This window comes from Salvelinus fontinalis, chromosome 42, assembly GCF_029448725.1.
Source record: "Salvelinus fontinalis isolate EN_2023a chromosome 42, ASM2944872v1, whole genome shotgun sequence".
NCBI classification, from domain to species: domain Eukaryota; kingdom Metazoa; phylum Chordata; class Actinopteri; order Salmoniformes; family Salmonidae; genus Salvelinus; species Salvelinus fontinalis.
The window spans coordinates 13089448-13111924 of NC_074706.1; the positions used below are offsets into that span (position 1 = coordinate 13089448).

The window sequence follows — 22477 nt, forward strand, 5'->3', positions numbered from 1 at the left end:
AAACATGGAGAACACTTTTCTCAGATGTTACTTTCGAGGGCCAGCGACTTTAATAAGGAGGCAGCGAGGTCTTAACTGGGCTTCTGGAGACGGGAGATAACAGACCCGGCTCTTAAGCAGACCTGTATATCAGTGACCTCTCATCAGCAATCTCTCCCACTCACCCTTTATTTTTTCCTCTCTCTCCCCTCCACTGCACTCGTTCACACATCCAAGCCTGTAAAAAGAGAAAGGATGGACAAACGGAGGCTACTGACAGTGTGAATACTCTGGATAACCCTTGATGTGTAGAACTGGGCACTATACTTACTGTTGGCACAAACCCCCATTTCTTGGCACCGAGTGAAAATAAGCTTGCCGCGCTAGGAAAAATTAGATTTTAAACAAAGGGAATATAAAAGATGAATATGAAAAACGGGCTGCCAGACAGCCTTAAGACTTGAACCTTGGAAAGCACGTGACGGTAACTTTTCTTTTACTGCTACATTTTGACAGGCTGAATCGTAGGAATTAAGAGAAGCACATTTTGTAGCATCGCGGGAGGATTAGGCCTATTTCTTCAAGACCTAGTGGCAGCTATATAGATGCAGCCTTGGAATTTCTGACTGACTCGTCCTTTCGACTCTGGGTATGTTTGGGAGAATGGTCCCGGTCCATTAAAAACATTTTCATGTGGGCTCTGCTAAGAGTTCGCACTTTACAGACTTCTTGCCTAAATAAGTTCCATTGTTACCCTTCAATTTGACTAAAATGTATTTAGAATGGACTGTATGGGACAGCAGTTAGGGCTGTAGGGTGGTATCCAGTTCGGCATAGGGTGGTATCCGGCCTACACATTTTTCACAGTGACACATTCTCTCTCTATCCCTCCAATCTCTTCAATTAAAAGAACACTAAATACTAAAGTATAAATATTTTATCATTAGAACAGGCGAGTTGACTATCTGATCAGGCTAATTCTGTTGAAAGCTATTCATGTAGCGTTTTACATCATTTAACTTGGATCTAATTGGTAAATCTAATAGTGCTTACCGTTGTCTGGGTGTATGTAGAAGCCGTATAGAGGAGACGAGAGGAGTTTGTAGCCGAGTTTGCCGTTAAGCCCAGAGTCTCGGTCCATTGCAGCCACAGTCAGGATCAACATGTTGGCAGGAGATAGTTCTGGCAACTTCCCCTGGGGGTGAAAACAAACAGACATCTTATGTCAGTTCCCAGGAAAAAATACATACATTTATAAACATCTCGAGGAGGACTTTGAGTCACAAGACATCACTGAAGATTGAGGGAGTACAATGGTGTCACGTGGATAGATCAGACATTGTCCAACTTGACATACAAATCCTCTCACCACAAGGTGTGTGTGTGTGTGTGTGTGTGTGTATGGTGAGGGATTCGTGTTCCATAACTATAACTGTCTTGTAATCCATCATTAAAAGACAGATTGTAGCTCTAGCTACCTGGTAGGAGTCCTGGGAGAAGACGGGCACGTTGTCGTTGACATCCAGCACTTGAACCTGGACCTCGGCTGTGGTCAGGTGGAGGGAGTCAGAGGCCGAGGTCCTGGTTCAAGTGCTGGATGTCAACGACAACGTGCCCGTCTCCTCCCAGGACTCCTACCAGGTGCTCAGGTGGAGGGAGTCCGAGGCCCACACCGCCAGCCTGTGCGCCGCCTGCTCCTCACGGTCCAGCATCTGCGTCAGGGTCACCACGCCCGTGTAGCGGTTGATGGCGAAGCTCCCAGCGGCATTGGCATTGTCCAAAAAACTGTAGGTCACAGTTGAGCTGGCACTCACCATGTAGCCCGCTGGGAGGTCTAGTGACCAACAAGATAACAGTGTAAGAGGTATTTAGTACCAAATAGTCTATATAGTTAAATGCACACCACTTGATAGGGGGTACTGGCCTTAACCGAAGAGCAGTTTTGTGTACGGGTCCTACTTAATCTCTACAGGTATTTAGTACTACAAATTAAACTGAAACATTCTCTAAAGTTAACAATTCTCTTGGATATCCCCCTCAATCAATAAAAATGGCTTTTGTCCCAGACTTCTGCTATAACACCTGATTCAACTAATCATACAAACCTTGGTTTGTTGAATCAGTGTGTCAGTGCTGGGCTGGTAACTGCCCTATGAGCAAAATACATTGGAAAGACATTGAAAATATGTATTTTTGATTGGAAATACCAATTTCAACACATTTTGCTCACTGGGTGGGCTTGTCTCCCAAGAAATTTGTCTGAGGAAGTGATCTTCACTCCTTCAGAACGGTGGCATAAGGACAGAGCTTTGCCTCAGGCACAACAGCCCGCGGGACTGTTACAGAGGGACTTTATCCTTTCACCAGCTCCCAAATCTTGGCCTACTGTGAAGATGCTTTACACACACACCCCCACACCCCCACACCCACACACACACACACACACACACACACACACACACACACACACACACACACACACACACACACACACACACACTATGTGATTAGAAAATATAAGCCCTGGTCGAAAGTAGCGCACCGTAACAGGAAAGGGGTACCATTTGAGAGGGGTGGTGTCTTACTCTCTGCTATGACCACAGGCTCCATGGGGGGAATAGCGGGGTTGTTGTCGTTGATGTCCACCACCACCTGGACCCGGACGGTGGCGGTGCTGCTAGGAGAGGGCTAACCCTGTCTGACGCCTGCAGTACCAACCTGGGAACACAACACCATTACATTACTATGAGTAGCCAGCGGGACCGTCAAAGGAAACACACAGCATGACATTACGAGGAATATAAATCAACTCTGCATTATTTATAGAATCTGGAATCAACATTTTTATCATGAAATGTGCATTTTCTCGATTGTAGGTAGAAGACGTAGAGATCGATAGACATATACTGTAAATACACTTAAGAAAAACATAAAAAACCGCAACATGCAATGTGTTGGTCCCATGTTTCATGAGCTGAAATAAAATCGCAGAAGTTTTCCATTCGCACAAAAAGCTTATTTCTCTACAATTTTGTGCACAAATATGTTTACTTCTCAGTGAGCATTTCTCCTTTACCAAGATAATCCATCCACTTGACAGGTGGGGCATATTAAGAAGCTGATTAAACAGCATGATCATTACACGTGTACGTTGTGCTGGGGATAAAAGGCCACTAAAATGTGCAGTTTTGTCACACAACGATGCCACAGTTTGTCTCAAGTTGAGGGAGCGTGCAATTGGCATGCTGACTGCAGGAAATTCCACCAGATCTGTTGCCAGATAATTGAATGCTCATTTCTCTACCATAAGCCGCCTCCAAAGTTGTTTGAGAGAATATGGCAGTACATCCAACCGACCTCACAACCGCAGACCACATGTAACCACGCCAACCCAGGACCTCCACATCCGGTTTCTTCACCCGCGGAATCGTCTGAGACCAGCCACCCGGACAGCTGATGAATCTGAGGAGTATATCTGTTTGTAATAAAGCCCTTTTCTGGGGAAAAACTCATTCTGATTGGTTGGGCCTGGCTCCCCAGTGGGTGCGCCCCTGCCCAGTTGTGAAATCTACAGATTAGGCTCTAATGCATTTTTTTCTATTGACTGATTCCCTTATATGAACTGTAACTCAGTAAAATTGTTGAAATTGTGACGTTTATATTTTTGTTCAGTATAGATAGACACATACCAAACATTTTGAACACCTTCCTAATATTGAGTTGCAGCCACAACCTCAATTCTTCAGGGCATGGACTCTACAAGGTGTCGAAAGCGTTCCACAGGGAGGCTGGCCCTTGTTGACCCCAATGCTTCCACAGTTATGTCAAGTTCCCTGGATGTCCTTTGGGTGGTGGAATATTCCTGATACACACCAAAAACTGTTGAGCGTGACAAACCCAGCAGCGTTGCAGTTCTTGACACAAAACAATGAAATAACTATGAAATAACACATATGGAATCATGTAGTAACCACAATGGGTGGAAGTTCTGGCTTGGGTGTGTCCCTGGCGTCGAAAAACGACCAAGGAAGAAAAGACAAGCATGTCGGATGTTCTTGCTGCAGGCAACTAATGAAAGGCTCCTAGCTGGCTTATGCCAACCAGCACACTGGAGCTTAAGCAATGTCTTTGATTCCAGCTTCAGAGAAGTATTTTGGAGAGGAGAACAAGTTCTTTTGGGGTTTTAATGTACTTATTGAAGATTAGGACAGTGAAGAGGAGACAGAAAAAGTGGGAGAGATTGTGAATCAAAAAGGTACTGAGCTGGATTTAAACACATGCTGACTCTGGTATACATGTGTGCCGGGGATGGTGACACTAACCACTGGACCACACAATAAATATTGTTTTTTAGTATTGGAAAGGTTCAGTTCATACCTGTGTGTCGGTTGATGGTGAAGGCGCTGTTCTCGGTGCCGTTGAAAATGCTGTACTCGATTCGCCGTCCATCGTCCGTTCGGTCGTGGGCCACCGCGTTTCCCATCCACAAGCCTGGAGGGGAAAGGAGAAGAGATGGAACAATGGAAGATAAGTCTCAATGGCTTCTAGCCCTCACCTGAACTCAAAGGGTTCAGGTGACCCTCGTAATAGAGTGACGCCAGTAAAGAGTTTGGATAAAGTATTGAACATACACAGCAGACTTAAGTGTTGGATTGAGCCTGACTGGAGCGCCAGATGGGCTGGGTTGACACTTTTAGGATTATTCTATTGGTTCCATTGAAGCAGCCAAGTTCAATCAAGGACGTTTTTGATAGAAAACAAATACTAGTTGAAACCAGGTCTGGTACATATCAATGCACTTGTCTTGAATAGTTGTCTATATACTGATGTTCTTCCGTACCAGTTTTGCTGCTTTCCACCATGACTGCTTTGCAGAGCGTCTCAGTGAAGTGCAGTGGCTCGTCCTCTCCCTTCAAGTGAATAAGGACCAGGCAGGTAGAGGTGAGAGCTGGCTTCCCCAGGTCTGCAGCCAACACCTGCAGCTTAGCACCCAAGAAACTCTGATGAATGGACGGGTTGTTTTCCACCAAGCTAAACCACACAGTCCCGCTCTTACCACTGTCGCCATCCACTGCAGTCACTGTGGCAACAATCTTGTTTGGGATCATCTCCACGGCGACCCAGCCGACAACGTGGTTCTCCACGCAGACAGGCACGTCGGTGTCCTCCACATACCTCCGTGGACCTCTGCCGCAGCCGTCGGTAGCCACGGCCCTGAAAGTATACTGAGCATAGAATATATACTCTCTCTGTGATTCGGCCGGGTGATCCAAATCACGCCCGTGGCGGGCTCTACCAAGAAGGCCCCCAGGGTGTCCTCGGCCAGAGAGAATGTCACTTCGCAGTTGGGGCCCTGGTCCGGGTCACGGGCCTCCAGATGCAGCACCTCCTCAGCCAAGGAAGCGCGGTAACTCTTGCGGTGAAACGAGGGACTGTTGTCGGTCCGGTCCAGCAGGAGCACCAGGAGCTGGGTGAAGGAGTTGACGGGGGAGGGTTGGCCGCCATCGCTGGCCTGGATGCAGAGGGTGTAGCTGGGCCGCTCCTCTTGGTGGAGGGCCCGCGTGGTGCTGACAGCGCCCGTGGTGGCATGGATGGTGAAACGCCCGCCATAGTCCTCGCCTGGAGGGATAAGTCAAGACACTCCGGTTAAACTTAACGAAATAGACTGTCCTTTGAAAGTCATAACTGAAGACGAACTTCTTTCACAGCTTCTGTACATTGTACCAACATCTTACACTGCCCCCATCCCCTCCCCCAAATATGATATGAAACAGATTTTTTTTCTGGGTTAATTTCCCCCCTTGTTTTCATCTGACCGTACCAGTGGAAAATTGGCCCGACGTCCCTTGGTATTTCACAATCACCGGGTCGATTCTGGCACAGCTTCAAGACATCGCGGCTTTCCTGTGATTACATTTCCTTAGTAGATTTAAATTGTTCAAACTCAGTCCCGACTGACTTCTGCTGATGTAAAAAGGGCTTTATAAATACATTTGATGGATTGAAATATCGTCATATGCACATCTGAAAGCAGATTAAATCACAAAATATTATTGCATATTTTTGATGTAATTGTATTCGCATGAGGCGGGGGAGAAAGCACACGAAAAAGACCCTAGGCCAAGAAAGAAAAACAGTCCGTGGAACATGCGTCTAGCCACAAAGCTGAGACCGAGTCGGAAATGGCACCCTATTCCCTATAAGCAGTGCACTATGTAGGGAATCAGGTGCCATTTTGGACGTACCCTTGTAACGTCCAGCCTTGCCTCTACATTAATCAAATCTGGTGAATAATGTTGCTTTCATAAAGTGGGTAGACCGAGTTCTTTTATGACTCTGGCTGTGAACCACACAACAAGAAAGAGAGAGATTGAAAGAGGGAGAGAGAGCGGTGGTGAGAGAGAGCGGAGGAGAGAGTGAGGAAGAGGGACAGCGTGAGAGGGAGACAGAGGGAGCGACTAAGGAGTGAGCACAAGAAAGAGGGAGAATGAGAGAGAGGGAGCGATAGAGAAAGCGAGAGAACTCAACAGAGAGGAAGAGAAGGAGTGTTGAAAATATTCAAGATATTTTATTAAACCCGAGGGTGGAAACAGATGTGACAAGGCCTAAATTACCTAAATGAGAGAGGACTGCCGTACAGGATAACTGTCTCCACGTATCACATGATGGGGCTTTTAAATGGGGCTACAATTCCACTCTGGCTGATATCCCCAGATATGTCCACCCCTAACACTGGCCATCGCTGAACTGCAATCCACCCTTATACAGTCTTTCGATGGAACTTTCTCACTGCAGAGAAACAATAAGGTAAATATCCACCAACTAAAGTAAGTGTGGCTAATTATTTATGTCACTTATACAGTCGTGGCCAAAAGTTTTGAGAATGACACAAATATACATTTTCACAAAGTCTGCTGCCTCAGTTTGTATGATGGCAATTTGCATATACTCCAGAATGTTATGAAGAGTGATCATATGAATTGCAATTAATTGCAAAGTCCCTCTTTGCCATGCAAATTAACTGAATCCCCCAAAAAACATTTCCACTGCATTTCAGCCCTGCCACAAAAGGACTAGCTGACATCATGTCAGTGATTCTCTTGTTAACACAGGTGTGAGTGTTGACGAGGACAAGGCTGGAGATCACTCTGTCATGCTGATTGAGTTCGAATAACAGACTGGAAGCTTCAAAAGGAGGGTGGTGCTTGGAATCATTGTTCTTCCTCTGTCAATCATGGTTACCTGCAAGGAAAGACGGGCCGTCATTGCTTTGCACAAAAAGGGCTTCACAGGCAAGGATATTGCTGCCAGTAAGATTACACCTAAATCAACCATTTATCGGATCATCAAGAACTTCAAGGAGAGCGGTTCAATTGTTGTGAAGAAGGCTTCAGGGCGCCCAAGAAAGTCCAGCAAGCGCCAGGACCGCCTCCTAAAGTTGATTCAGCTGCTGGATCGGGGCACCACCAGTACAGAGCTTGCTCAGGAATGGCAGCAGGCAGGTGTGAGTGCATCTGCACGCACAGTGAGGCAAAGACTTTTGGAGGATGGCCTGGTGTCAAGAAGGGCAGCAAAGAAGCCACTTCTCTCCAGGAAAAACATCAGGGACAGACTGATATTCTGCAAAAGGTACAGGGATTGGACTGCTGAGAACTGGGGTAAAGTCATTTTCTCTGATGAATCCCCTTTCCGATTGTTTGGGGCATCCGGAAAAAAGCTTGTCCGGAGAAGACAAGGTGAGCACTACCATCAGTCCTGTGTCATGCCAACAGTAAAGCATCCTGAGACCATTCATGTGTGGGGTTGCTTCTCAGCCAAGGGAGTCGGCTCACTCACAATTTTGCCTAAGAACACATCCATGAATAAAGAATGGTACCAACACATCCTCCGAGAGCAACTTCTCCCAACCATCCAGGAACAGTTTGGTGATGAACAATGCCTTTTCCAGCATGATGGAGCACCTTGCCATAAGGCAAAAGTGATAACTAAGTGACTCGGGAGACAAAACATTGATATTTTGGGTTCATGGCCAGGAAACTCCCCAGACCTTAATCCCATTGAGAACTTGTGGTCAATCCTCAAGAGGCGGGTGGACAAACAAAACCCCACAAATTCTGACAAACTCCAAGCATTGATTATGCAAGAATGGGCTGCCATCAGTCAGGATGTGGCCCAGGAGTTAATTGACAGCATGCCAGGGTGGATTGCAGAGGTCTTGAAAAAGAAGGGTCACTGCAAATATTGACTCTTTGCTTCAACTTCATGTAATTGTCAATAAAAGCCTTTGACACTTATGAAATTCTTGTAATTATACTTTAATATTCCGTAGTAACATCTGACAAAAAAATGTGTGTGTGTGTGTGTGTGTGTGTGTGTGTGTGTGTGTGTGTGTGTGTGTGTGTGTGTGTGTGTGTGTGTGTGTGTGTGTGTGTGTGTGTGTGTGTGTGTGTGTGTGTGTGTGTGTGTGTGTGTAATTGAGGTGAGCATTGGTTGACTTATAAAATGCACCATGACTGTTAGTTACAGTATTTCCTGTGGTTCTTTCATGGTAATTCAACGGTTATCGAAAGGTGCAGTGCAACTTGAAATATCCCAGAGACTCAAGGAACCAACACACATATAAAAATAAAAAAAACACAATCATATTCTCAAGATTGACTCAACACCTCCATTTACAAACAAGTACAGAGGACATCACAGCACCCTGAAATGACTGCACTGCAACCTGAAACCTGAAATGACTGCACCTTTGACGGTAATGAGTTGCTGTGTGTAATGTGTATAACCTCAGAGGGTGAAGTGCTGGTACAGCTCCCCGTCCAGTTGGGAGAGGGTGCAGATCTCTCCAGAGTGGAGGTCGATGGAGAGAAAGTCGTAGCCCGGGCCGGGCAACAGGCTGTACCACACCGCAGCATTCTCTTGTGGTAGAGAGATAGAGGAACAGTTAGTTCCAGTACTGTTCACATCCAGCCGATATCAGATGCATGGTACACAAAATAACAGACAATTCTTTCAACTACTTTAAGTGTTTGCTTTAGCCTGCCAGATAAACAGGGTTTGGAAATATGTTTTGGTTCCATTGTGCCACGCAAGCTCATTCAAGCAGAAATGAAGTATTTTAGAAAACAATATTATTTGAACTCTGGTCCAATACAGACACACGGAAACAGTATGAAGGTTGCGGGCACGTAGCCATGGCACCATCAGTCCAGCTCATGAAGCAAAGGCATTCAAAACAAGGACCATGTAATAAATAGGACATTGTTCAATAAATGGCAGCCATGCACATGAAAACGATCCATTTCGATATTAACAACCCTTGCTACGGCTAGTCTACCGCTCCAGCATTTCCCACCAAAACTCACTCACGCTTTCCATTAAAACCAATTAACTGCTTTTTTCTTCTCGCAATATGATTGATAACCCAGCAAATTCCACAAGGCTCCTTTTAGACATATTGGGCTGTGTCCAAAATGGCATCCTATTCTCTTTATAGTGCACTACTTTTGACCAGACCAAAATAAGTGCATTATACAAAAAAAATTGGGAACAGGGTGCCATTTCAGGTCAAATGAAGGGCACTACACCATAGGGAATAGGGTGCCATTTGGAGGACACACGCTTGAAGTTTAGGGACACATTAATAATAACAATTCCCGCTCTGACGTCGCCGTTTAGCATGCCGTTAGGTCAGACCACCTACATGTCCCAAATGACAGGGAATAAGGTGCCATTTGAGACACAGACCATTTGTAGGGGCCTGTCTGGAGAGAAAGAGTCGTTTGGGACAGGGGCCTTTTCTGATTCCCAGATTGAAACCGGTGCTAAAGGGGTAAATCACCCCAAGATATGATCTGTCACTTCAATAAAGGAAAGAAAGAAAAAGGAAAATATTTGGCTAACCTCTACATGAGCCCCACCAAGTGATGTAGTCTGATTCAATGCTAGTGGATCACCCATGTACGCATGCGCACGCACACGCACACGCACACACACACACACACACACACACACACACACACACACACACACACACACACACACACACACACACACACACACACACACACACACACACACACACACACACACAACCACCTTGAAACCCCCCCACCCCTGCCTAGTCCAATGCTCATCTCAGGCACAAAACAGATGAAAATGCTCCGAAACGGAGTGAAACGGATAGCTATCTGAACGTGTCCAATAGGAAACACTTGTTAACCGTTGGGAAAGTTTTTGTTACGGTGTGTCCCTAACGAAACACTACCCAGGTTGGTGGTTTGGAGGAAGAACAGGGAGAGGCGACAGTAGGGAAAGTGCCACGAGTACTAGAGACACACAGATTGATGTCCCTGACCTAGTCATAGCCCCCCCCCCAGCCCTTTCACCCCCAGCCCTACCCGACAGGCAGGTCAAGTGGTAGAGCAGCCCTCATCAGGCAGCAGCCAGCGCAGATCTCCGCATGTGGTTGACATTACCACACACTTTCACGGGAGAAATGTAACTCCACCACTAATTGTCAGGGGTGAAGGTGGGGTGTATTCTCTTCCCTGTCTAGTGGCTATGGTGACTATAGTGGCTGGCGTTGTACTGTTTCATTTATAAAATAAAATAAATATAAAAAAGGTACATTCAATTTAGCAGAACCTTCATATAATTTGATTCATTGTGATCTAAAAGGCAAAGTTAATCCTATATCAGCACTCGTACTCTGATCATCTTTGCAAATACAGGCATTGAACCATTAGGACAATAAATACAAAATCTGACCCTGGACCTGTGGTTCAGGGTAACTTCGAGAGGGGGATATGTGGGTGACATCCAAGGTCAGCGGTCAAGTGAGATAAACAATCACCATGGCAATAATTACACAGCAACGGGACAGTCAGAGGCTGTGCACGTTGGGTCGTAGAACAAAAATCCCAATGGGTCCAACCGCAAACATTTGTTTTTTTATTAAGGATATGACTGGAACTACATGTACGGCAGTGTACATAAGCAACTCGAAACACAAATGTCTGATGCACACTATACGGCCAATCTGAACAGTAGTGTGCTCTCTCTGCTATTTTATTTTCTCATAGTTCCAGCAACTATGGTGAATACATAACCAGGCCAGCTCCAGACAGTTTGGCTCAGTATTGTGAAAAGGGTATGAATGATCTAGTATGCTGGACATAGTTGGCATGGGACACAATTCACAAACATGTCAATGACCCACTATGAATTAAAGCTCTACTATGACTAATTCCTTTATTTTTGTATGAAATAATATTTGTCCTTGTGGGAACACATATTGAAAAACATCCCCACAAAAAATCCAAACTATAAAGTGAAGGGTATTATGGGATATATATATATATTTTTACAATTACTGTCAAACAAAATGTCAGCGGAAGACAGACAACTCGGGGAGAGGGAAGAAAAAAGGAAATGTGAAACACACTACCGGTCAAAGGTTTTAGGACACATACTCATTCAAGGGTTTTTCTTTATTTTTTACTATTTTCTACATTGTAGAATAATAGTGAAGACATCAAAACTATTAAATAACACACATGGAATCATGTAGTTACCAAAAAAGTGTTAAACAAATCAAAATATGTTTAATATTTGAGATTCTTCAAATAGCCACTCTTTACCTTCATGACAGATTTGCACACACTAGGCATTCTCGCAACCAGCTTCATGAGGTAGTCACCTGGAATGCATTTAAATTAACTGGTGTGCCTTCTTAAAAAAGTTCATTTGTGGAATTTCTTTCCTTCTTAATGCGTTTGAGCCAATCAGTTGTGTTGTGACAAGGTAGGGGTATACAGAAGATAGCCCTATTTGGTAAAAGACCAAGTCCATATTATGGCAAGAACATAGGCAAAGAGAAACGACAGTCCATTATTACATTAAGACATGAAGGTCAGTCAATATGGAAAATGTCAAGAACTGTGAAAGTTTCTTCAAGTGCAGTAGCAAAAATCATCAAGCACTATGATGAAACTGGATCTCATGAGGACCGTCACAGGAATGGAAGACCCAGAGTTACCTCTGTTGCAGAGGATACATTCATTAGAGTTACCAGTCTCAGAAATTGAAGCCCAAATAAATGCTTCACAGAGTTCAAGTAACAGACACATCTCACCATCAACTGTTCAGAGGAGACTGCGTGAATCGGGCCATCATGGTCGAATTGCTGCAGAGAAACCACTACTAAAGCACACCAATAAGAAGAAGAGAGCCAAGAAACACGAGTGATGGACATTAGACCGGTGGAAATTTGTCCTTTGGTCTGGAGTCCAAATTGGAGATTTTTGGTTCCGACCGCCGTGTCTTTGTGAAACACGGTGTGGGTGAATGGATGATCTCTGCATTTGTATTTCCCACCGTAAACCATAGAGGAGGAGGTGTTATGGGGGTGCTTTGCTGGTGACACTGTCTGTGATTTATTTAGAATTCAAGGCATAATTAACCAGCATGGCTACCACAGCATTCTGCAGCGATACGCCATCCCATCTGGTTTGGGCTTAGTGGGACTATCATTTGTTTTTCAACAGGACAATGACCCAATACAATTCCAGGCTGTGTAAGGGCTATTTAACTAAGAAGGAGAGTGATGGAGTGCTGCATCAGATGACCTGGCCTCCACAATCCCCCGACCTCAAACAAATTGAGATGGTTGGAATGAGTTGAACCGCAGAGTGAGGGAAAAGCAGCCGACAAGTGCTCAGCATATTTGGGAACTCCTTCAAGACTGTTGGAAAAGCATTCCAGGTGAAGCCGGTTGAGAGAATGCCAGGAGTGTTCAAAGCTGTCATCAAGGCAAAGGGTGGCTATTTGAAGAATCTCAAATATAAAATATATATTTTTTGTTTAACACTTTTTTGGTTACTACATGATTCCATGTGTTATTTCATAGTTTTGATGTCTTCACTATTATTCTACAATGTAGAAAATAGTAAAAATAAAAACCCTTGAATGAGTAGGTGTTCTAAAACTTTGACCGGTAGTGTATGTAAACATGCATTTAGTATTTTCCACAAATACATTTTTTGTTTGTTTTTATTACCCAAAAAATGTAAGCTGGACACATCCCTAAAGCAAGGTTTGGAGCCAAGTACTGAGCAACCAGTCTCTCCTCAAGATTTCTCCACACCGAAGCGGGAGACAAAAATCAACCACCGACGCAAAAAAAAAGAAATAACTTCAACTTTCCACCCGGTGTCAGTCAAATAATAATTTGCTAATGATAATCAAATAAATGATTGTGGGAGAGATGGAGAGAGAGTGGCCATCAAGGCACACCACAGAGTCTGGCCAATCCAGAGACAGGTGATTTGAGGATGAAAACATGAGGCCTATTAGCACAGATGGTTGAGATTATGGACTCATCAGTGGAACCTTTCACATCTCCTGGAGGAGCGAGGGCTTTCGGTCTGCTTGTTGTTCTTGGACACTGTTCTCACCCCCAAGAATGTCTCACGCACACATACACCCATATGGACGCGCACGGAGACACACGCTGAGACAGACATACACTCACTCACACACACACCTCCTTGGTGTTTAAAAAAAATAAAAAAAATAAAAACGCCACCTCCCTCCCTTCTTCCTCAACTTTCAATATTTGGGTGAGAAATTAAGAAACTTGATTTGGGTGCCGGCGGGCTACGGTGGGGCAAAGTGTTACAATAAACAGGGCCAACGTGTGGATGTGCGAACACGATTCATTTGGGGCGTGGGTGTAACGTGTGCTTGAACTAGCCTGCGTAGAGAAAACAAACAGTACAAGAGGAGATCAGATCCCTTTCAATCCAACCCAAAGGTTGCGGCATCCCAAATAAGCACCATGTTCCCTACATAGTGCACTACTTTTGACCAGAGCCCATTGGAACTATATGTAGGGAATAGGGTCCCATGGGCCCATAGGGCTCTGGGCAAAAGTAGTGCACTATGTAGAGAATAGAGTGCCATATGGGACAAATGGAGAAGTAGAAATTCTTGACCTGTCAGGCCTCTAGGGCTCTACTGAAAACTCACGGATTGAGCTGGATTGTCGGTTAATGGTGCCCCCCCGTCAGTGTGAAATTCTGGTGATTGACATGAACCACATATGGATAGGGGGGGGGGGGAGGAAAAATGGGGGGAATGATAGACCTGTGTGTGGCTTTTCAGGGCACAAGGTTACCAAAATAGTTGCACTTTCTAAATACTTATTTGCGATAGAATCCCAAAATGTTTCCATAAGCTATAGATATTCCATATAAAAAAGTATTTCCCTTAATATTCTACCATTGGACAGTGAACAGTTTGAGAGAGCAACATACGGATCAAATGTAAGTCTAAAAAAAGTGTCCCAAACCACAATCCAAACCATAGCCAACTTGGTTATTTTACCAAATGCAATTTTATGGTCAGGATATTGGGTTAGAAGGGATAACCAACAGTGTTTGCTGACCACTATATCATGGGACAGATCAGACTCAGCTCAACCACAGTAAAATAGGCTACCTCAAAAGCATAATTCATATACCTGATGCTGCCACCTAGAGGATAGACTGATCTACTGTATTGTGACCACTGTGTGTGTACATCTAAACTGTGCATGGGTTTGTCTACAACGAGTGATGAGAGCTCTAGGTTATCTAGAGTATTATTCTGCCCATGGTTCTCTTTGTCCTGATCCCTGAGGTTGGGGGTTTGATCACCGGTCGATTCATAAAAACTCAAAATGAGACCTGATGCATCTCTGCTTGGCACTCCGCATTAAGGAGATGTATTGTGGGTAAGGAGATGGCTTGGGGGTAAGGGGGTAAGACCCTGTGATCTCCAGGGAGTGTACTTTTACAAACTGCCTTATGCGACAGAAACAAGAGAGGCTCTTTCCCTATGGACCATTTTGGCTAGGACAAGGCTTACTTCGAGATGAGGTGCAAGCTAGCGCTGCGGCGCAGAACAATATCTCCAATAAATAGCTGAAGCACCGCAAATGGAGAGAAAACTGCGACTTAAGAAAAACAGCATCCGAGCTGAACAATGAAACAATTTGAAAAAATAACAGTGTCCAGAGTGGTACGTACCGGAGTCCTTGTCTGTGGAGGACACAGTGACCACGCTCTCCCCAGGCACTCTGTTCTCGGCAACGCTGGCTGTGTAGACGTCCTGCTGGAACAGGGGAGGCTGGTTGTTCACGTCCCCCACCTCCAGCCTCAGCCCCTGGTCTGAGACCTGGATGGTCAGGGAGTGGGAGGACTGGAGCTCGTAGTCCAGAGGGGATGCTAGGTACAGCAGACCTACGGGGGGAGAAGAGGAGAGTTGAGACTGATGTACTGTGGCAGTGTTTCCCTGCCATTGTATTGACAGAGTCGGCCCCTAACTTGCTCTGTTACCCCCACCTAAAGAGACTCAGTTTGTCTGAAGGGATCAGTTTGAGCAAGGCAAGGCACGGAATCGCTAATCATGATCACATAATGAGTAGTTATTTGGGATGCAAAGTGATTCGTAGATCAGTGATTCATTTGACAATTTTGATGCCAGAGGATTTGGATGTTTGCCTGGCTACCCAGACTCCTTGCTCCGGCCAAACACTCTGCCACGCCCAAAGACTTTCGTTTTATTGATCGGAGTACCTTCAAGATCCTTCACCGAATGCAAACACATTCAGGGCCGTCTGATTGGTCCAGACACCAATTGGGTTGGTTGGGCCAGAACACACGTGGGTAAAGCAGCGGTTTGAAAACTCATCATTGGCTTTGATACTTTAAATTGGTTAGAGACAATCCAATCGCTGAGGACTTTTTGTACAACACCCCTTGTCACCACAAACAACTTCATTGATGGCAGTCTCAGACTAAAGTATGTAGCGAACGACAGAGCAGCGGAGGATCATCAGGCTACCTGGATGCTTTGCTTTGGGGGCCTTTGTGCTTCGCCTGGAAATTAAACTATGGAAAGACTATTGAGGTAAATGATTCCTCATACATTTTCCAGAATCATATTTCTGTCATTCATTAAAATACTATCAAGAGCATACCGGTTTTCTCCGCCAAAGTAAAGAACCCTTCCTTGTTCCCAGAGAAAAGACAACAGGTGACCTGGCGGCTGATGATGACCCATGTCATCATCCACGCCCACCACACGATGCACCAGGCTCCCCACCTCCGCGTCCTCCATCACGAGGGCCGTGTCCTGGGAGATAAAAGCCGGACAGTTGTCATTCACGTCCAGCAGGAACACCTGAGCAGCCACAGTCACGAAATTGTGGTCAGCCGCCCTCGCTGCCGGGTCGGTGGCGGTGACCATGAACGTGAAGCTCACAGTCCTCTCGCGGTCCAGGGGAGCGGTCGCGGTGAAGGTGCCGGGTGGATACGGAAGCGGGTGGGGAGCGGGTGGATACGGAAAGAAAATTATGTTGAGGACGACAACGATGACCCTCCTGACCTGCCCAGCTCAGGGTCAAAAGTCAATGAGTAACGCAGGCCAGTGTTGGCCAGGCTCCCGTCGCCGTCTTTGGCGTTGAAGGTGAACACACGCGTTCCAACTTCTACGTCCTCCAGAAACCCCAACGTGATCACCTCGCAGGGGAACCAGGGTACGTGGTCGTTCACGTCCTCCACCTCTACGCTCACAAATTCCGTTACGTTCATCCCGGGTCCCGTGGCGTCCTCAACATGTACAACCAGAAAGTAGCATGATGTAGACGCATAGTCCAGCGGCTGGTTGAGGTACAGGTCGCCGGACGAGCTGTCCAGGCCGAAGTGAAGGACCCCGTCGTCCTCGGCGATGGAGTAATGCAGCCTGCCATTGGTTGTTAGGGATGGGGAGAGGTGGACGGAGCCGAGACAGTGCCGGGTTTGGTGTCCTCCCTCACGGAGAAGACTCGCACGCTTTGGGGGTGGGTGCCACCGTGCTGTTTCTCTGCAGCCTGAACATGGGTTGAATTCAACTTCAATTCAAACCATTACATTTCTAATTGCCAAAGCAGACTTAAGTAGTGCAAATCATGTTAGAAACACTACTAATTATTGTAATTACACTAGAATTACAAACCATCCACAGTAATCATCAGTTGTCTCTATTACATATTATGAGATAATGTATCTTCATTGCATGATACGCTGGATAAGACCAACTGGTAAAGGTACATGACAAACATGTACGGGCATGTCATAGTAGTACTCAGTGAGAACTGGGCCAATATCAATCCCATTATGCAAAAGAAGTCAGGGCACCTAGAGGTGAATGACGGATGTCTCCTCTAGGAGGACAGCTCCATTGTCGGTGGCAACCACTGTCAGGGTGTATTATGTCTTGGCGTTCTGGGTGAATAGCTCCGTATGTCTACGCTCTGACTGTCTATCTCAAAGTGGCCCTGTTCCTCATCAGTGAGTGAGTGAGTGAGTGAGTGAGTGAGTGAGTGAGTGAGTGAGTGAGTGAGTGAGTGAGTGAGTGAGTGAGTGAGTGAGTGAGTGAGTGACAGAGAGAGACAAGAAAACTACATGAAGCGAGAACGACACGTCATACAGACATAGATAAAGATGATATGGTGCTCATCTTCATTATTTTGGATTGATGGGTATAGCTGGATGGGATTCCAATGGCCTGGAATGAGGGCAACATAAGACCAAGTTTGAGCTCTAAAAACATTAACCTTAAAGACAAGGATCTGAACTAACCTAAATCTTAACTTTGATTTTGTGATGCACTGTCCCTTTAAGTCAAATGTTATCCGAATAAGACAAATTAATAAACAATTCGGTGTTTAGATTTGAAATCATTACCTGTAGTCAGACTGTTGCGTTTTCTCCTCCATCGAGGTCTTTGGCAAACATCATGGTCACCAATGAGCCTGTGGGAACCCTTATATATTTCTGGCTCAGATGACAGCCTCATTTACACTGCCGTCAGAACGTGTTCACACCCCTTGAATATTTCCACATTTTGTTGTGTTACAGCTCGAATTTAAAATGGATTACATTTACATTTGTCAGCCCTACCTACACACAATATCCCATAATTTCAAATTAGATTTTTTTTTGCCACATTTGAGCAAATTAATAAAAAAATGTAAAGCTGAAATGTCTTGAATAAATAAGTATTCAACATCTTATGGCAAGCCTAAAGTTCAGGAGTAAAAATGTGCTTAACAAGTGACATAAGTTGCATGGACTCACTCAGTGTACAATAGTGTTTAACGTGATTTCTGGACGACTACCTCATCTCTGTACCCCACACATACAGATAATTGTAAGGTCCCGCAGTCTACCAGTGAATTTCAAACACAGATTCAACCACAAAGACCGGGGAGCTTTTCCAATGCCTCGCAATGAAGGTCACCTATTGGTAGATGGGTTAAAAAATATAAAAAAACTGACATTAATTACACTTTGAATAGTGTACCAATTCACCTTCCTGACGGAGAGGAAGGAAACCGCTCAGGGATTTCACCACGAGGGCAATGGTGACTTTAAAACAGTTACTAATCTAATTGACAGAGTGAAAAGAAAGAAGCATGTACAGAATGAAAATATTCCAAAACATGCATACTGTTTGCAACGAGGAACTAAAGTAATACTGCAAAAAAATGTGGCAAAGCAATTCACTTTTTGTCCTGAATACAAATTGTTATGTTTGAGACAAATCCAACACATTACTGAGTACCACTCAATATTTCCAAGTATAGTGGTGGCTGCATCATGCTATGGGTATGCTTGGACTGGGGAGTTTTTCAGGATAAAAAAAAAACTAAATGGAGCTAAGCACAGGCAAAATCCTAGAGGAAATCCTGGTTCAATGTGCTTTCCACCAGACACTGGACACATAAAAACAAGGCTAAATCTACACTGGAGTTGCTTACCAAGAAGACAGTGAATGTTCCTGAGTGGATGAGTTACAGTTGACTTAAATCTGCTTGAAAATCTATGGTAAGAATGGTTGTCTAGAAAAGATCAACAACCAATTTGACAGAGCTTGAACAATTTTGAAAAGAATAATGGGCAAATGCTGCACAATCCAGGTGGCGAAAGCTCATAGAGACACACCCAGAAATACTCAACAGTAATCACTGCCAAAGGTGACTCTAGACTCAGTGGGTTGAATACTTATCTAATCAAGATAGTTTTACTTAATGAATTTTTTACAAAGGTTGGAATTTTTCTTCCACTTTGATAGAGTATTTTGTGTACACTACTGGTCAAAAGCTTTCGAACACCTACTCATTCAAGGGGTATTCTTTATTTTTACTAGTTTCTACATTCTAGAATAATAGTGAAGACATCAAACTATTAAATAACACATATGAAATAATTTAGTAACCAAAAAAAGTGTTAAACAAATCAAAATATATTTTATATTTGAGATTCTTTAAAAGTAGCCACCCTTTGCCTTGATGACAGCTTTGCACAGTCATGGCACTCTCAACCAGCTTCACCTGGAATGCTTTTTCAACAATCTTGAAGGAGTTCCCACATATGCTGAGCACTTGTTGGCTGCTTTTCCTTCACTCTGTGGTCTAACTCATCCCAAACCATCTCAATTGGGTTGAGGTCGGGGGATTGTGGAGGCGAGGTCATCTGATGCAGCACTCCATCACTCTCCTTCTTGGTAAAATAGCCCTTACACTTCCTGGAGGTGTGCTGGGTCATTGTCCTGTTGAAAAACAAATGACAGTTCCACTAAGCCCAAACCAGATGGGATGTCGTATCGCTGCAGAATGCTGTGGTAGCCATGCTGGTTATGTGTGACTTGAATTCTAAATAAATCAAACAGTGTCACCAGCAAAGCACCCTCACACCATAACACCTCCTCCTCCATGCTTTACGGTGGGAAATACACATGTGGAGATCATCCGTTCAACAGAACTTATCCTCTGCAGCAGAGGTAACTCTAGGTCTTCCATTCCTGTGGCGGTCCTCATGAGAGCCAGTTTCATCATAGCGCTTGATACGACTGCACTTGAAGAAACTTTCAAAGTTCTTAATTTTCTGTATTGACTGACCTTCATGTCTTAAAGTAATGATGGACTGTCGTTTCTCATTCCTTATTTGAGCTGTTCTTGCCATAATATGGTCCCGTGTGGCTCAGTTGGTAGAGCATGGCGCTTGCAACGCCAGGGTTGTGGGTTCATTCCCCACGGGGGGACCAGGATGAATATGTATGAACTTTCCAATTTGTAAGTCGCTCTGGATAAGAGCGTCTGCTAAATGAGTTAAATGTAAATGTAAATATGGACTTAGCCCTATTTGGTAAAAAAACATCTTCTGTATAGCCCCCTACCTTGTCACAACACAACTGATTGGCTCAAAAGCATTAAGAAGTAAAGAAATTCCACAAATTAACATTTAAGAAAGCACGCCTGTTAATTGAAACGCATTCCAGGTGACTACCTCATGAAGCTTGAATGAAAGTCTTATTATTGGTTAAAACAAAAGGCTATTTATTACTCAAAGTATTAAATTGGATTGCTGACATTTTTTCTGATTGAAGGGTTTTCAGTTTTTGGGAAATCTGATTCTAGAAACCTGATGGAATAGATTTATTACACTCTGCCGAGAGATTATTTGACTTTTTAAAAGATAATTTAACCACTAGAGTGCACCAGAGGCCATAAAACTAGCACTTTCATACTGGTCTTTTTTTCAACGTTTGGACCCCTTGTGTAATACACAAATTGACCACGAGGAAAGCATGAGATGAATTGGCAAACTGCCAGCCGGAACGAAATACTGCCCAAGCTTGACTATTGTGCTGTAGTTAACCCTCAAACTTCCAACTGGGGTCATTTTGACCCCAGATAAATATTTTTTAGCATAGCCCAAAATTAGTTGATTAAATTCTTCAAATGTTTCATGAATTTGTCAATCAATGTTTTCTTAATACATCTGTCATTGGTTAGTGTTTCTGTATCAATATGGACTTTTAGCCAAAAACAACTAATTCCAACTATAGTAATTTAATTAATAGGCCCTTGTTTGGAATCTAGGTTTATCCGTAGATATAAGTTATCAATAACACAGAGGGTGGAGGGGAACCAGTATCAGTGATGGTTTTGAACAGATAGACATATCATCTGCTGAGATATAGCTCCCATGTACTCACCTAAGAATGTACTTTTCTATACCACATATCGTATGACTGTGTATAAAACCAAGATTATCGTATTTTTGTGCGTATAAAATCTGACAATGGACAATGGTCTTCCAATGGTATATATTATTGATAGAACTGCAATACAGAACTAGAATACGCTCTGAATCTACACAGAGAGCTGTATTGATGTGTATTCTCTGAAAACAAGTTATTCTAGGGCAAATCTAAAAAAGGTATTTATTTGAATTCAGGCTTCTTTGGAGACATACTATTAAGGTATACATATCCTCAGAGGGCAGAGGGGGAACTGTTGGAGTGATCTCGACCTGATAGACAGATCACCTGCACAGATGGAGCATCTTATGTACTCACCTTTGGTTATAACTAAGTATGATCGTGTACAAATCCATTACCTTAAATATATGCTTAGTTGCAGTCAAAACAGCTCATAAAGGTCTGTCAATGGCATAAATACTTGGTAGAACTGTGATAGAATAACCAACTACCCTCTGAATGTACACGTAGTGCTGTATTGGTGTGTATTCATAAAAGAAATACCAAAATTCCTATAATACCCTTCAATATTCTATATGTGCAACTTGTTATGGTATTTGTGTTATAACATTTGGTTTAAAGTGACTGAGGATTTGGGCATGATTTTTGAAGCATCCTGGCATAGACCATACTACTCCCATAGTTTTAATAGCAGGAAATAAAGAAAACCAAGACATATTTTTGGTCAATGTCTTGAGGGAGCAATACTATTAAGTGGATTTAAAATGTTGGTGTACCGCCCCTTTAAATGGAAGTTATTTTTACCACACAAATATGACAACATTTGTATTTGCAACATTCTAAAAACTAAATGGTATAACAATCAAATTATGTTAAATCTTGTTTTTAGTACTTATGTGGATTGTACTTTGGAAAAAAGCTGCACATTATAGAAGGAAAAAATATATTTCATTTGACAGATTTTTGCTAAAATAACGATTTTGATAAATGTTTATTTTAGATGACATTATTTACATGTCTAATGATGTTTTGATAAGAATTAAGTTGATACTTTTGCTATTGTTGCTTTTTCCAGTATTTTCATCTTGGGGTCAAAATGACCCCAGTTGGTATTCCATGTTTGTAAAATATGTTGGTAGTATGTTAGTTAAAGTCTGGAGCTTACATCAGTAGCCTATTATGTTCAATATTTCAGAATGCAGCCTGAATATCCCGAATATTCACTCTAAACTGCTCCAATTTGAACCATATAGACAAATTTTATCAGTCTCACAACGCTCTCCTCTTTCTATTACACAAAAATTATATTTTCAATCTGATTTTAATCTCAACCCCTCCCAATGGTTTCCTCTTATAATTGTGAACTGGGCTGATGTTATTGCATGTAATATACAGTGCCTTCGGA

At 43.6% G+C, this 22477-nt stretch overlaps 1 pseudogene; it reads right to left on the reverse strand.

The window, feature by feature from the left end:
- The window catches only part of LOC129841078 (protocadherin-23-like), a 37498-nt pseudogene that overhangs the window by 3466 nt on the left and 11555 nt on the right, over positions 1-22477 (reverse strand).